The sequence below is a fragment of the Sphaeramia orbicularis genome, chromosome 8 (genome assembly GCF_902148855.1).
Source record: "Sphaeramia orbicularis chromosome 8, fSphaOr1.1, whole genome shotgun sequence".
NCBI classification, from domain to species: Eukaryota; Metazoa; Chordata; class Actinopteri; order Kurtiformes; family Apogonidae; genus Sphaeramia; species Sphaeramia orbicularis.
The window spans coordinates 40,943,267-40,960,802 of NC_043964.1; positions in this window are offsets into that span (position 1 = coordinate 40,943,267).

The following is a 17,536-nucleotide window of genomic DNA, read 5'->3' on the forward strand; positions in this document are numbered from 1 at the left end:
ATATGCTGGCAAGAGTAATTCCTAGAAGTCAATTTATGTTGCATATTTCAAGAATAGCAGTCACAAAGTCCCGCGCAATAAAAATAAAATAGGACCTACATGAAAATCATTGAAGACAACAGTCAGCATAATATAAACATAATATAAATGTCACTATTAAATCAGCAAAATAAGGCAATACATGGCGGTTTGGATTACTGTCTTCCTTTTTTTTTTTTTTTTTCAAAATAGCATGTAAAAATGTATGAAATAAGAAATTTATGAATATTATCAATCAATCAATCAAATTTTATTTATATAGCACCAAATCATAACAAAAGTTATCTCATGACACTTTACATATAGAGCTGGTCAAAACCAGACTCAAAGCCAATTTACAGAAACCCAACAGAATCCTCCAGGAGCAAACACTTGTGACTGGTGACAGTGGTGAGGAAAAACTTCCCTTTAACAGCAGAAACCTGGAGCAGACCCAGACTCCTGGAGGATGGATGTCTGCCTTGACCAGTTGAGGTTAAAGAGAGAGAGTAAAGGAGGAGAAAAGAGAGAGCGATAGAGATAGAGAGAGATTGGGGAGAGGGGGAGAAAGGGGGGGAAGTAGGGGGAGACACATGGATGCAGTTGATGCACAGATAACTGAACTAGAACATCTATGGAACTATATTATAAACACTATCATAACTATATGGATAAGTGAGTGGTGACGATGAAGGCATTAGAATTTTTTTTACATTAGCAATGTAACAACAGGCAATAAATTCACTCTGTTTAAACTATCCTTGTAAAAAATAGATGTAAAAAAAATCAAAGTTGTCAGATAAGCAGATAACAGATAAAAGATCTATCTAATCCATAAATAATCATAATGAATAATGATTACACTGTAATACCGGATAAGTTGAGTTTACATAAAAAATTTGAGTAAACCGGTTACCTTAAAAAATTTAAGTAACGAGTAATGAAAACTTGAGTGTATTAAACTTAAATGCTTGATTTGAATGGAAATGCTATTTTAAGTACAACACACTAAATGCCAAGTTAATTTAACTTAAAATTTGTTGCAATGTCAGTTGCTTCAGATAATCACTAACTTAACATCATCAGTGCATTGGACTCATTCTGAGTTAATTTAAATTAAAATCTTTTGCAGTATAAATCGCTTTATGAAACTATTCAACTTTATATATTGCAGCATAGATGGGAGTTAAGCAGGAAAATTGCTCAGTGTAATTTACCAGTACAGGAAGTGCTTTTATTTTGGCGAGGCAAAAAGATTTTCAACAAACAAAGTCTATCCCAGATGAACAGTAAATCCATAGTTCTTCCTATAGCTCTCACTCATGGTATAGCTCTACAAAAATACAAAAACAAACACAAAAAGGCCAATAAACACTGACATACACACATTAAGTCCAAATTAACACTAACACCACAACCCCGCTGAACCCCTGCACAGAAAAAGAATACATTTTCAACAACATGCCCAGTACCCACAATGCAATGCGGAGATAAAAAGGTGTTGTCATGACTAAAACTTAGTGATTTAAATCCATTCAACTTAAACTTTTTCATACTTCCGACTATGTCTACAAATTAGTAATATTATTAGTAGAATATACTTAACATTTTATAGTAATGTAATAAAACTTAAATCATTTAAGTACATTGTAATTAAAGCGTTTTAGTAAATACAAAGCCCAGGCTTATAGTGTATGATCATCATTGCTGTTTAATTATTATCATTATTGTAAATTATAAATGAATGTAGTCTGCTGATCATGTTTAGGTCAATATAGGTCAAAATGACTTCATGGTGCCTCTAGGTAAAACCACTGTTTTCTGTCTCTTTTATTCCAGAACCTCCAAAACTCATTAGATGATGTATAAGACACTTTTAGGAGCAGTCATGGACTGGGAGACAAGGTTTTTATTCAAACAAAGTTAGATGCATTTTAATAGGCATGAGAGGTCAAAATTACCTCATGGCAGTTAAAGTGTTAAGCAATTTCAACACCCATAACTCTAAATAAAACCTGTTGCATAAGAGTCATTAATGCACTTACTATTGCTGGAGGGGTCACTGGGGTAGTTACCATGCCAACTGATTCCTCTTATTACATGAGCATCACTGCTAGCTAGGCTATCAGGAAACAAAAGGTGTTTCTAAATATCACAGGAGTTATTCTCAGAGTCCTGACCTTTGACGGCCGGTTGTGTTTAGGGGACATTTTTAAACAATGCCCGACGATGACTCTGCAAGTTGAAACTCAAGTCAATGCAGGCTGATAATAGTGTGCAGACCAGTTGACTGAATGGACTTTAAACAGATTATAATGTTACGTGACTGGGCAAAAAGAGCAGGAATAGACTTATCGCAAAAAATGCACCATACAAGTCAAGAATTAAGTGAAATAGAGTCCTGCTTTAACTGTTTCTGAATGAAAGGACTGTGTGTCAGATCCTCACAGTCTCTGAAACACTGCCGAGGAATGCCAATGCAGAGTTAGTTAAGTCTTTTCTTCTACTTCAATCATGGCCGGGTGAATAATAGGATGCCATTGTTTTTCTAACAAGAGTCAATGGAGGAAACAGCATGAGCTAGGGAGCTATATTTACACTGTGTTTCATATTCACACGTTTGGTCAAGGCCACTGGCAGAACGGCCTAACAAGTCTGACCAAGACATCAGTGCAATGCAAACTGGAATAATCAAACTGAACTGAAATTTTAACAACAAACTAAATTTTAGGCGAAACTGTTTGAGTAAAGACAACTAAAATGAGGCGGTTTTATCAGCTTTCTAAATATGCCCTTCCTGTATAATATCAGTGTTGGCAATTTTACGATACTGTACACGTCAAAACATATTCCATTTTATATTCAGGTAGGTTGTGGTTCCCAAAACATGTGTGTGATGTGTTTGGTTGCTAAGGAGAGAGGAAAAAGGAGGAAGAAAAAGAAGGAGGATGAGGAGGGAGGAGGGAGGAGGGTGGGTTCTTGACTAGAGGTAGGGATTTTCCCACCAACCTGCACTCACATCACGTTATAGCGGACCTTTTCTCTCACACACACTCACACCTGTGACTGTAAAAGCTTACAACCATCCCACTGAGAGAAGACCATCCATCATTCTCCACGCAGGCGACAACTTAATAAGAAACATTCAAAAAAAATGTACATGCAAACTAAAATTCAGCTAGGGGTGTGTTTGTGTGCATGCATAAACACATTTCAGCCTCAGCCACAACAGAGATGCACATTAAATGCATTGGACGTATATTTATTTTTATTTTATACCAGGAAATTACATAATTTGCATGTAAGCAGATATACTCATGTGTAACCCAAAGAATGTAAGAATGGTACATTAAACTAAAATAAAAACTGAAATCACTGATTAGTAACCCATCTCTGGCCTGTCTTACTCTGAATATTATACAACAGAGCATTATTGGATTTCACTCTGAAAAAGGCTGGGACAGTAAAGCATTTAGTGATTTGTAATGGTGCCCTTTCTTCACACAAAACAAAACGAAAAAACAGAGGTTGAGGGAGGGAAGACATCAAGTGATGAATTGTTTCAGGTGTAATTCTGAGTGAAGTCTGAGTCGGAAGGTGTGTAACAATATGTGGTTTTCGTCGTCACATTTTGTGTTTTAGAATTTTCCACATTTTCTCTATTGAGGACAAGGAATGTAAGGACTGAAAAACACCTGCACTTCCTTCTCAATGAGCCATGTGTGCAGAATGTGGTGTTGATTTGAAGACCCAGGTCAGTGGTGTGGTCCAGGGTATACAGCGGTATAAGGTATACACCCAAGCCCGGATTAACCATATGGGCAACTGGGTGATTGCCCAGGGGCCCGCGACCTCTGAAGGGCCCTGGGTAGCTCGGACATAACGAAAATATCTGGTTTCTTATTTATTTTTTGTGAAAAAGGAGGACACTTCCCTCTCTTTCTAATGTAGTGGATCAATTTTAGATTATACTGATGCTAATGTGTTTTGTTTTCATATCATCATATGCAAATGAGTGGCCTTGACAAGAGGCTATAGTGGTGCACTTGTAGTTCTTCGAGCATTTACATATTTGTACATCAAAATGCATTTGATGATAGTTAAATATTGAAGTATGGGGTATATTTACATATATTCCTGGAACTTATTCTGTATTTTGCCAGATTATAGGGATCCTGGGGTTGTGACGATGGGGCCCTTGAATATTGTTGCCCAGGGTACAATGAAGTGTTATAGTGTGCCCTGTATATACCTACTTATTTTTCAGTCAGAATTGCGTATACCCACCTCTAAATCCCCCCGATGCGCACCATTCAGTAGTGTCTGCAAGCCAGATTGCCGATTTTTTCTCTTAAAATGGTGAAACCATGACCCGCCTACCTCTGCCTCTAATTGGCTAGTGCTCACTGACTTCGCTGATTAGATTGGTTAACTGATGAGCCAATCAGAGGCAGAGTAGGGCAGGTCTTCCCCAGGAAAATATTGCTAACTAGCGCTGGCCACCTCTGGAACCTGATTGGACACTTCAGGTAGAGGTGCCACCCCAGTTGATTGACAGGTCACTGCATGTCTTGTTGAAAGATGTGCAGTTATTGGAAATGTGTACGAGAAGGCAGAATCAACATCTTTAAAGTGAGTGACACATATTGAGAGAACCTACTTTCATGGAATACATAATTCTGAGGTAAGTTTTAAGGTGGTTTCAGAATGAGTCACTGTTTTAAACTATTGGTCATACGACTGCACATTTAGAGAAGAAGAGATATTGTCACCATTAGTTAAACTGTGTGAGTAGGCTAACATTATGAAAGGCTAACGTTATGAAAAGCTAATGTTGTCTTATGTTTGCCTCATGTTGAATACATTTACATTCATGCAGCTGCTTGTGTGACCAGTAAAACCTACAAACTGCTCCTGATCAAGTCATGATAATTTTGTAATAGTGAGCAAATACTACTGATGGATTTTTGGGTAAACTAAGTAGAGTAGTCTCACATGTCACTGTTTCAAAAATGGCATTTGCTGGGGTACTAAAAAAAAAAAAAAGGCCAAAATTGAGAGTATACCCACTTCTCCAGGGACCACTACACCACTGACCCTGGTGCTAACAGGACTGAACTCACATTTTTAGACAATTCAAGTCGAGCATATAAACATGTTGCATTTTTTTATAGCTAAGTCCACCCTATAGATATTCTTAACAGACTTTTTTTTTTTGTGACTTCAGTACTTTTAGCACCAGGGTCTTCAATTGTCTTGTTGAAATATGCATGGGCATCACTGGAAAATGAGTCCTTCAAAGACAGACCATGGTCTCCAAACTCATTGGGGGGAACAGTCTAGATCAGGGGTGCCCAATCCTGGTCCTCGAGATCTACTATCCTGCATGTTTTAAATGTTTCCCTCTTCCAGCACACCTGATGGTTGTTACCCGGCTTCTGCAGAGCTTGATGATAGGCTGATCATTTAAATCAGGTGTGTTGGAAGAGGGACACATCTAAAACATGCAGGATAGCAGCTCTCGAGGGCCAGGATTGGGCACCCCTGGTCTAGATCAACAGGTGTCAAGCATCTGGTCCATGGACCAAAACCGGCCCACCAAAGGGTCCAATCTGGCCCATGGGATAAATTTGGAAAAAGTAAAATTTACACTGAAGATATTAACGATCAAGGATGTTAAAATCCTTTTAGTTCAGGTTTATACAGACCAATTCAATCTCACAGGGATTGAAACAGTAAAATACTATCATAATGACTAATATATAATGACAACTACAAAACTTTCTTTGTTTTTAGTGTAAAAAGTAAAATTACATGAAAATGTTTACATTTACAAACTATCCTTTCACAAAAAATGTGAATAACCTGAACAAATATGAACAACCAAGTGCAATTTTACCAGTATTCTGCCTGTTACTACATGTTTTGTGTATTTGTAGATCCACTGTAAGTTGTAACGCACATTTGTAAATGATAAACCGAGGCAGAATATTGTTAAAATTGCACTTATTTTTCTTAAGAAATTTCAGGTTGGTCATGTTATTCACATTTTTCAAAACATATGTACATTTTTTTGCTTTTAATTTAACTACATAACTTTTTTTCACCCTAAAACATAGAGAAAAGTTTATGGTTGTCATTATTTATAGGTTATTGTTATGTTATAATTTCACTGCTCTGACCCACTTCAGATCATAATGGGCTGAATGTGGCCCCTGGACTAAAATGAGTTTGACACCTCTGGTCTAGATGATCCTTTTCATCCTTAGTCTGGAACACATAACATCTTTTTCCTCCATAAATACCTGGATAAGGATTGGTCTGAACTTCTGAACACAGTTCACATAAGGCTTCCCTTTGTCATTTGTGGATGAAACTCAATTTGTTGAGCTGATGAAACACCTCACCCATGTGTTTCTATCAGCTATAGATGAGTGATGATTCATGATGGGATTTGAATTCTCTTCAGCACTGTAGAGATTAAAATACCCCTTTCGATCTTTCTATGAGAACATTGATTTTCAAGATGTCAATAATTTTGTCATAGCATTTGTTCTGAAATTAAACTCTAATGAGCTATTTTTGTTGTTATCATTATATTTTTCCAAAACAAATGCACTTCTAGATGTACCAGGCATTAAAATGAACAAGAAATTGAAGAAAACAAGGGGTGGTCTGATAATTTTTTCCGCGACTGTATGTCATGTCTCATCAGTGCCCACATTTAGAAAAGAACATCATGAATTATGTTTTATGCATTGTTTTCACTTTCTCCTTATATGTAATCCTCTCTTCTGTATTTCTCCTCTACAAGTCTAAATAAGTTTCCCCGAGAAGTTTCTTCTCTATCTTAATTCAGAAAATGAATCCGCTTATCAAAAACAGCTCCTTGGTCCATTTGAGTTTGTAAAAGGCAGATCTAAACCTTTCCTGGACACTGAGTTTTTATACCAAATCATAATCCCATGTCTTTTTTTCATTATTTCAACTCGATAAATAAACCAAATGTCTGACTTTTCCTGAAATTTTTTGCAACTTGAATATGAGATAGATGAAACATTTACAAATGTAATGAAGCTGACAGTTAAAACATGAAATGTGTTGTGTTTGTATTGTCTAGAATTAAATAAAAGCAAAACTCAGTATCACTGCTTTCTTTTTCAACTTACATTTTCCAGTCTATCCCAACTTTTTCTGGTTTGAGGTCACATGCACACACCTAAATGTACATACACAGACACAAAGACTCAGTATAAATGAAGAGTATTCACACATGTTAAAGCATACTGTTGTGTGGAACAAATCACACCCCCTCACACACTGGCTCGCACACACACACAGTCCTGAACTGACAACCGTTTTCACCATGAACGGAGGACAGAAGGCCCTCTATGCTTAACAACTGAGTGAAAAATGACAGCACTCGCTCAAATATTTAAGAGCTTTTCAGAGGATCCGGAAAAGGTCACAGCACCCTGAACTAATCTTCAATTGAACAATGATGGCATTTGATTTCATGTATTTTTCCGCTGTCGACTGAACAGCTTCAGTGGTTAATTTGACGCAGTAATCGCATAGTTGGGTCCTTCACCCACTGTCAGCTTTTCTAGATGAAAAACGCAGATGTACTGTATTTGCATTGTACAGAAGGAGCCAGAGTTCGTGTATGCGCATATGTCTGCTCGTACGTGCACGTGCATAGGTGCACTTTGGGCTGCTGTCACATCCATCAGAGCTGAGAGGGAGTCAAGAGGGGACACAGTTGACCCCCGATTAGTCTTGGGGATAGACTCTCTCCAGCGCGTGTCTTGGAGATAATAGAGGATCATGTAGACCGAATGAGCCACTGGGAAGTCATTAGTTGGCCCCTCGAGCCCGAGTACGACCGCTCACCCCACATCTCAGGTTTCTAAATCCCAGAAATAGGAATGTGGCTGCATCAAAAGACAAAAGAAGGGTGCATTCAGGTGCACTAAGAGCAGTGGATGATTTGATCATTTGTTTTTCTTGTTTTTCAGATGAAGCTCATTCATCAGAATAAGATTGCTTTGTTGTGGCTGACTATGCAAAACCTGTTAACATTGGAACATTTAATTTGAATATTATTTTATTTCCAAATTATTAATTTTTGTTTATTATTTTGACATTTGTTTATGTTGTAATTTGCATATTATTTCATTAATTATTTAGTCAATTTATATTATATATTCTTTTATTATGTTTCTTCTTGCCTTTCTTAATTATTTTGGTTCCTGCCTTTTGTTTGTGGTACGACCTTTTTTGGTGTGACACAAGAGTTGATGTCCATGGTGGAGCACAATCAGTGCTTGTTGTGCTGAGCTGCTGACAATAAAGCTTGTTGAAACTGTCCTGCCATTTGGTGATTATTAGCATGGAAGACAGCAAAACATACCAACACCAAGAATACCATCATAACCCGATTTACCCACAGCCCCGGTGAGACAAGCAATATTTCAGGGTTACAATATCATTGAGTTACCACCATTCAAAGTGTCTGCAAAAGTGTGAAGTTTAAGGGTTGAACACTACATAATAATGTTTGGTAAGATTTAAGGATTTAGGGAAGACTTCCAGTAGGAACCAGGTGATTCACGTGGAAGATCCCAACATGTTTATAAAGAGCATCAGCCTTTTTTTTCCTTCATGACCCTCACATCTTCCTACATAATTCATCCAATCAAACATTAACTTTCTTTTTTAAGATTAACTTCAGTAAGTTTTGGCAGCTCCAGAGTCTTCAATCTCAGCTAAGGTCTGTCAACGGCAGCTAACGGATGAGAGAGAGAGACAGAGAGAGACAGAGAGAGAGAAAGAGACTGACAGTGAAGAATTGTTGGAATGCACTCCATTGAAAAAAGGACGTAGACAGTGGAAGATACAGAAACAGAAAAACAGATCGAGAAAGCAGCTGAGATATGCAAAATGACAGAATAGACTGAAAACAAGAAGATAAATAATATCCAAGTAGCTGATTTAAAAGGAAGCACAAAATAGTTTGTAGATGAACACTGAGGCACGTACATTAAAAAAGAAAGACTTTGGGGATCTTTAAGGAGAAGACGCAGAATGAGTCAGTTTGTTTCTTCTAAATGCTTTTCTAGTGGCTCTGGAGCAGGGCCAAAAGCAGTCTGTCTGTTGTTTGCAACCCTGTTGATGCAAGTGAAGCTAATCTGAAGGTAAAACACTCATAGCTTTCATATGGATATCAGTCCCCTTGAACTCTATCACCTGTACTACCCCTTCTCTAGCTAAGGGTCAAAGTTCATCTACAGGTTTGTAACCCCACATAACTGTAGGTTCTCAGTGGTCTAATAAATGTAAGTTTTGTTTGCTAATCTTCTGTAATGCATAATTTCACACATAAAACACAGACTGAGCCAAGCTGCTTTTTGTAGACATGGAAGAATATACTGTCTACAGGACCATAAGTCCCGCCCCTTCAACACATGTCCCATGGGACCTTATTTCAGAGAAAATAACGTATTATAGTCAATGGAAAGAGACCAGTTATGTTTTGATTGCTTTTGAATTATGCCTTTTTTATTATGTTTGTCTCTTTAAAAAACAACTCTACATCTCAACAAAATCTCAGTTTGTGGGAAAATGTGTGTATACAGAGAACACACTCGTCACAGATTATGTATCTAGTACCAAGATCTGTTCAGAAATGCTGAAGATGTCTCTACAGCTTCAACATGACCAGAATCTAGTGATGTTCACTTTTTTTTTAGCGCTTTTTCACTTCGCTCTCAAAGATTGGGGTAAAATGTGCCAAGACAGCACATTATATTGGTGTCATTAACCTCATAGTATAATTTCCCAAGTCTTGTTTTTTGTTTTTTTTCTCAGATCATAGCCAACGATGAAAAATGAAGCAGCAGTGTTTGGAGAGTAAAGTTATGCAGGTATCACAATTTGGCCAAAAATATAATTTAGGCAATTATGCTATGAGGCTAACAATATGCAATGAGAGATGGAGTCCATTGAGCTGTTTTACACAAAACGAGAGAAAACTACTCAAAACTTTGCCACAAACCACGGCTCTCTGGCTCATAGAATTATCTATTTATATATGTGTAAATGGTGACACAGTTTAAATAGGATAAAAAACTAATGTGTCTCTAACTATTAAATGGCAATGATGGTTTTTCCAAAGTTATGTCAGGTGGGGGACAACGGAAGGGGCGGGACTTCTACTCTCTATAGCCACGTTTGTCAGCTGGTGGGTCATGACCCAAAAGTGGGTCACAGACTCATTGTAAGTGGGTCACAAAATGTATAAATAAGAATACTATAATGATAATAATTCCTTAAATCCAATCTGATGCCAAATTTTAACATGAGTGTTTAAGTTGTAATAGCTGGATGTTACCATGGTAAAACATTCATTTGTTTTAAAGAAATGTCAATAGACAAGTAACACTAGTAATATGAACCTGAGTATATTAATATGGGTTGTAAAACACTGACAGTAAAAAGCAACTGAAACCAAACTATGTGACATGTCAGAACTAAAGTATCAAAACTAAACTGGCATTTAGAGATGAAAAATACTGTTTTCACTAACAATGTGTGGTAAAAAATAAGCTTTACATAATTTGCATGTAAAGTCAGTTGTGCAGTCATGATTCACTGACTGTATTACTGTAATTATGTGTTATTTATTTCAAAAAGGCTTAAAATTACATTAAACATGTGTTTATGAGCCTATTCTTGGAAAATAGGTCTGTGATTGTTTAGCTTGAGTTCTATAAAAGTGGGTCGGGACTCCATGACCTCAACAAGTGGGTCCACAGGCCAGACTAGTTGGACCCACAGTTTGTACTGTGTGTTTGTTCACTCTTAACCCATAAAGACCCAAACATTCACTGGCAACCAAAACTATCTAGTCATGCAAAATGTTTAATACCTGTTGATCCACTAATCCTATCAATACATGTAAATAGTCAGTGTAAAATGCAGTTTATCATCTTTTCATGGTAATCAGATATGACCCATTTGGACGTTCAGAGGATCCGTAGTGAACGTGGAAACACTGTCATCTTCTACAACATTGATTAACCACTAAAACCCATGGAGTTGGATCAATGACAGTGGATGGAGATGGTTTTATATTCAGTTAATCATATGTTTTACTCAAAAAGTCACCTTTTCTTCAGTTTGGTCTGTTTCTGATATAATAACCCTCTATTTTCGTCTGAGCTTTAATGAACATTTACATGATTAATAAATTAAATACAGGAAAACATCTCATTTATACTGACAAAATACAAAATACAGAGAATAGTATTATAAATAAATGATGATAAATCTCTTAAGAAAGGTTAGATGTAGAAAAATTTCATTCAGGAACTGACATAAAAGAAGTGCTGGGTGTTTATGGGTTAAAATAAATAAATAAAATAAAAGCTCCAGATAGCTTGGATTCTTATTGTCAGGTTGAGCCAAAACTATCGATAAGAGGCTTAAAAATAATACATAGACGGACAGATTCACAATGTGAAAATAAATAAACACATAAAAACTGTATAATTCTTTCTTTAATCAATGGAAAAACTATATAGGAGTACTTTTTTTTTTTTTTTTTTTAACACAGCCAAATGACCTAATCAAACCCATCTCAACAGGTCAAATAGACAGTGGATATTTTTTCCTCACTTCATTTTATTTGTGTGAGCGCTGGCGATGGGATTGTGAAGACACTAACAGATCCAGTGAGGATGGACCACACCATGCTGCAGAATATAAACACCTCCATGAGGAATGCCTGGTTTTGTTCTGCTCCAAGAGGCTGTATACAGCAGCATTCCTCTGCCAGCCTCCCCTCCCTATCCTGGTTCACTGGGGACTTCCCTGCTCTCTACTGTACTGAAAGGACTCTAATGAATAGCACACAGAGCTACTCTACTGTAAACTGCTGTACTAATTAAAATCACTGTGTACAGGCCACTAATTGATTTCCTTTATAAACTGGACTGACCTTCATTTGAGCCTACATTCATCCCATTTAAAGTACAATACATGAATAAATATAACGCTTACTTAGATGCATCGTGTTTTATTGCAGTTGGCAGGGAGCAATATTGGTATTTACTGCAAGTTTACTTATGTAGATTGTGATTTGGTTTTGTTTGTGACCCTGTAAAGCTTGAACCATTAAATCATTGACAGAAAAAAACAGTTCTTTGAAAATGGAGCCTTTATTGGTTCTTTTGAACAACCCCACATTTTTTTTTTTTTTTCAAATATCAATTTCCATGTATGAGTTTCAATTTTGTATCATATTTGGTACATCGGGTCTCAGTGCTCAAATATTAAACATAATGTAACACATATCTAACAAATTGGTAATTCCTTCTCAAAATTGGTAAAGTTCTGCCTCCTGACAATCTTGTAGTGTCACTGGAAAGGCCTCTGGTGAACAATTTCCTCCCCCCCGTGTGGATTTTCCATCTATTGCATGTATCTAATTGTACGCATCAGGTTTTTCAAGACAAAAAATATCACACTGATTATGTAGAGGGCTTCAAAACTCATGTATCAAATATGATACAGTCGGCGTTATAGGGTTAATAATTAAGGGAATAAGTTGTCCCCATGTTTTGTATTCCACAGCTGTGTTGATGTACCTGCTTCTCTTGGTTTTGAGTGTGTTGACGGCCTGCAAAGTAAAGAATTAGAAGGTGAAACATGTCTGGGACCAAAGTGTCAGATGATAAAGAAGGCAGCGGAGATTCATCACCTCACAGAAATAGAAAGGGAAGTGGAATTTTAAAAGGGAACAGGAGGAAGGACAGGCTTACAGGTGTATTTGTAACGGTCAATCTAAAAATGCTCCCATGACCTCCGGTTCGCTCTGTTTTTTTTTTTTTTTGGTTTTTTTTTGTTTTTTTTTGCGTAGCAGTGGAGCCTCCTCCCAGTCATTCCTGTTTACGAGGTTGTTTCCTGATGACGTTGTGCTCAGTGTGTCATGACCGTCATCTGGTATTCCTCTCAGAAATCAGGACTTCATATGTACTAAGTGTTCCACAGAGCCTTTAAAGGTGGATTTCAGATGCAGATGTTTTTTTTCTTCATTCGTTGCTGACAAATATCAGTTTTACGTCTCCAGGGGTCAGTTATTAACTCTCCTGTACCAGAGTATTTATACTGAAAGATAAAAGGTAAAAGGATAATTAGTGTGGATGAACAGTTTACTTCAGAGTGAAAATTAGACCATTAAACATTTATTTGTTTAGTTGTGAAGAAGACAAATATAACAAGAGAACCCAAAGGATCAGTAAAGTTCTATCTAATCTAATCTAATCTAATCTAATCTAATCTAATCAAATCAAACCCCCCCCTCCTACCTGTCTGACCTGATCCACTCCTACTCCCCCCCTCATGCTCTCAGGTCAGCAGATCAGCTGCCGCTTGTGGTTCCAAAAACTAAAAAGAAGCTTCGTGGGGACCGTGCCTTTTCTGTTGTCGCCCCAAAGTTGTGGAACCAGTTGCCCTTAGTTGCTAGACAGGCTCAGTCTCTACCTGTCTTTAAATCACATCTAAAAACACACTTTTTCTCATTAGCTTTTAATCAGTGAGTGACATGTCTGGGTTTTTTTTTTTGTTTTTTTATGCTGTTTTTATCAGATTTTAATTTGTCTTTGTTTTTATGATGGTTGTATTTTGTTGTTCTTAGCCTGCTTAACACCCTGTGTTATCACTAGTTTTACATACTTATTTAATCCCTTGTTTTATGTTTGGTGTACGGCACTTTGGCCAGCTGTAAAGTTCTTAAAGTGCTTTATAAATAAAGTTGGTATGGTATGGTAAACCTAATCTAATCTCATCTAATCTAATCTAATCTAATCTAATCTAGTCTAGTCTAGTCTAGTCTAGTCTAATCTGATCTGATCTAATCTAATCTAATCTAATCTAAACTAATCTAATCTAGTCTAGTCTGATCTAATCTGATCTAATATATCCTAATCTAATCTAGTGTATCTAATCTGATCTAATCAAATCCAATCTAATCTAACCTGATCTAATATAACCTAATATAATCTAGTCTAATCTGATCTAACTTGATCTAAAATAATCTAATCCAATCTAAGATAACCCGATCCAATCGAATCAATTCGAATCTAATCGAATCTTTATGAAAGCTGTGAAACATTGAACAATGTCAGCCTTTATCATGTGTCATATGTTACAAAATCAACAAATCATATTTTACGGACTGATTTTTAACTTCAACCGACCTGATCATTTTCACTTCTGAAGAGCTTCCTGTGTACACACCTGTGGAGTTGTGACTTTTAACATTCCATACTGTCAACAGTGAGCAGATCCACAGATGTTTACCGTGTTTGAGTGAGCTGCTAACAAACCAACAACATCAGTCAGTCCTTCTGAGTCATTTGGTGGTGGATGAAGCTATAAAAAACATGTTTTTTGAAGTTTTGATCCTGGGGAGACACCACGTTTCCACCTGGATTTTACTCATTAAATAGCTCAGATCCTTCCTTGTATAATTACTGCAGAGATTAATATGTTTCAACTCTTTAACTCTAACTGATCCAGTGAGTAGCTTCTCCTTTCTTAAATAACCATCAGTTTTAATAAAGAGCATAAAGACTGGACTGTGTTTCAATGGATTAAGGTCATGTGGTCTGATGAGTCCAGATTGACCCTGTTCCAGAGTGACGGACGCATCAAGGTGAGAAGAGAGGTGGATGAAGTGGTTACCCATCATGCCTAGTACCTACAGAATAAGCCTCTAGGGGCAGTGTTATGATCTGGGGTTGGTTCAGTTGGTCAGGTCTGGAATCAGTAATGTTATGTCCATAAAATGAGGTCAGCTGAATACGATGAACTGAATGACCAGGTCAATTGATTTTTCTTTGCTGATGACACAGACATATTCCAAGTTGACAATACCTGGATTCATCAGGATCAGAATGTGAAAGGATGGTTCAGGGAGCATGAGACATCATTTACTCACAGTCCAGAGTCCAGACCTGAACCCCATTGAGAATCTTTAGGATGTGCTAGGAAGACTTTACACAGCAGCCTGACTCTCAGATCTTGACCAAAAATTAATGCAGTTCTGGATGGAAATACATGTTATTTATTGTAATTTTGCATAACTATTGAACAGCATAAACAATGTCACAATGAATACACTCTGTAATAAAAGCTAGAGATGGTCCAATCATATGTATGAGACATGTACATATAAAATATGATTAACAAATGGAATAATATCATAATTTGATACATTATATATGTTTTATTTTTGTATTATTTTACATTTTACTATCATTATGTCATATTAAAGATAATAAAAATGGCACATGTTTGTGTACAATCAAAAGAAGTAGTTTAAAAAAAATCTTGATACTAATGCAGCTGTGATTTAAGGATTTATTAGCACTGTCATGTTGTGAGCACAGTGTCTCTCCCAAATGTGTTATCGTATGGTTTTGTGTACTTGGGGACTGTGAAGACGGTGACCCTCTGTATTACATAAGAGTCTGAGGAGGAGGCATTGTGCTCAAAATGCCATAGCTTTAATAAATCCTTAAATGGGAGCTGCACTGGAGAGCTACATTTTTCTCCATGCTAATTCATATAGGTTCTAAATTTATACCAACATATACCCAGAGGATAATAATTTACTGCCTTACGGGTAAAATACGGCAGGATGCTCTAAATATATGTGTCATATATTACTTTTGGGCAAAAAAACTTTCATCCATTGGTTTTACCACCCTTTATCAGCAAACATGAGGTCTCAAAACTAAAACTGAAAACAGTGTATTAATCCCACCTGCATTAATTGCTGGAAAGTTCACTGTTTGTTCTCGGTCGTAAAATAAGGACATCAAACATTTGGCATTATTTATATCTATTCATTTATTACATTTGCCTTCTGTTAGTTGCACTAACAAGTAAGCATTTTGTACAACTGAATCACTTTTACCTCGGTGGTCTGAACACTATTTCCAGTTGTCCCTTCACAATGTCATTCTCATAAAGGTCTATTAGTCTGAAAATAAACTCTCTAAAGATGCAGTGAAAAAGAGCTAAAATACAAGGTCAGGAGTCAGCAGGTAAATTATGTGACACACCCGGGCTTGACATCTTTGTAATTTGGTAGCGCTTCTTTTTGCTACTGCCATGCAGCTGCTCTCCGAAAGTTAAAAACCCTCTGAGTGCCATAAATTAGGCAGCTGTCGAGTCCTCTGCACAGACTTTTGGAAGGGCTTTTATATGGAGAACACCTGCATTCACAACTACTGCACACACATGCCTGTGCACACACTGTGTTCACATTTACCTATAGCACAGACACACAGACTCTATAGTATCTCACACACTCTTAGTAGGAAGTTTAATATGTTGGTTCAGCCAAGGACCCTATAATCAGAGTGAACAATCAGACAGGTCCAGACGTGGTGCAGAGGGAATAAAGCCCAAATACCAAACTGCATCTGAAAATGCTTTAAATATCTCTACCATACCTGCTTATTACATTAGAAAGGTAATTACTTAACAGATGGATTTGAGAATGGTAAATGTGGGGGAAGAGACAAAAAGCACAACGTTGGCACTTTTTATTTAAGTGGAAGAAGAAGAAGAAGAAGAAGAAGAAGAAGACCTCCTCTCAAACAGGCAAAGTATGTACACACACAAGACTGTAGCCACAATCAAAGACTATAACGCATTTATGAATGTGGAATTTACATTCCACATATTTTAACACTCACATATCTATTGATTTAAAATGTTAAATAACTTCTGAGCCACTAATCCTGTCAATACACTTTAAGAAGTCCAGTAAAGTATAAAGTCTTGGCTTTTTGGACATTTAGGATGAGTGTGAACATGAATACACCATCACCATCTCCCTCTGACTCAAAAAATCACTCCAAATTTCTGATTACATATGGGTAAAAAGTGTTTGGAAATCATCAAAAGTAGAACTTTTAATGTAAAAAAGAACTTAAGAAAGGATTGTCTGTGAATTCAGTGTAAAAAGAGTCCGGTTATTCATCGTTTTTTGTTTTTTTTAGTCAAAGAGAATGTAAAATTAACTTATTTAACTTTCATGAGGGTTAAACTATGCCTGAGTCTTCTTTACACATTTAGAATAGATGAGTGGACAAAGCAGCTCAGAGAATATGTTGTTTTTAGTCTTGGGTTTGTGATGCCATGCAGACAGGTTCAGTGATCAGGGCACAGGTAGGCACAGAGGAAACAGGGAGGAGGAAACTTGTTGAATAAAAGGACATAATGGTTTAACAGGGGAGGAGAGGAAATGAGAGGAGTGGTGCTAAATGAGAGGGTGAGAGCAAAGCGTTAGTTGTTAAAGACCTGGGGAGAGTGGAAACGGGGAAATCCAGGCTTTACCTCCCAGAAGACAGAGGTGGGAGGGGCGTGGGGGGGCAGAGCTGAGTGGGTTACAGCAAACGCTCGTCTGCTGATGAGGGTCGCTGGGTACAAAACGGCTTTG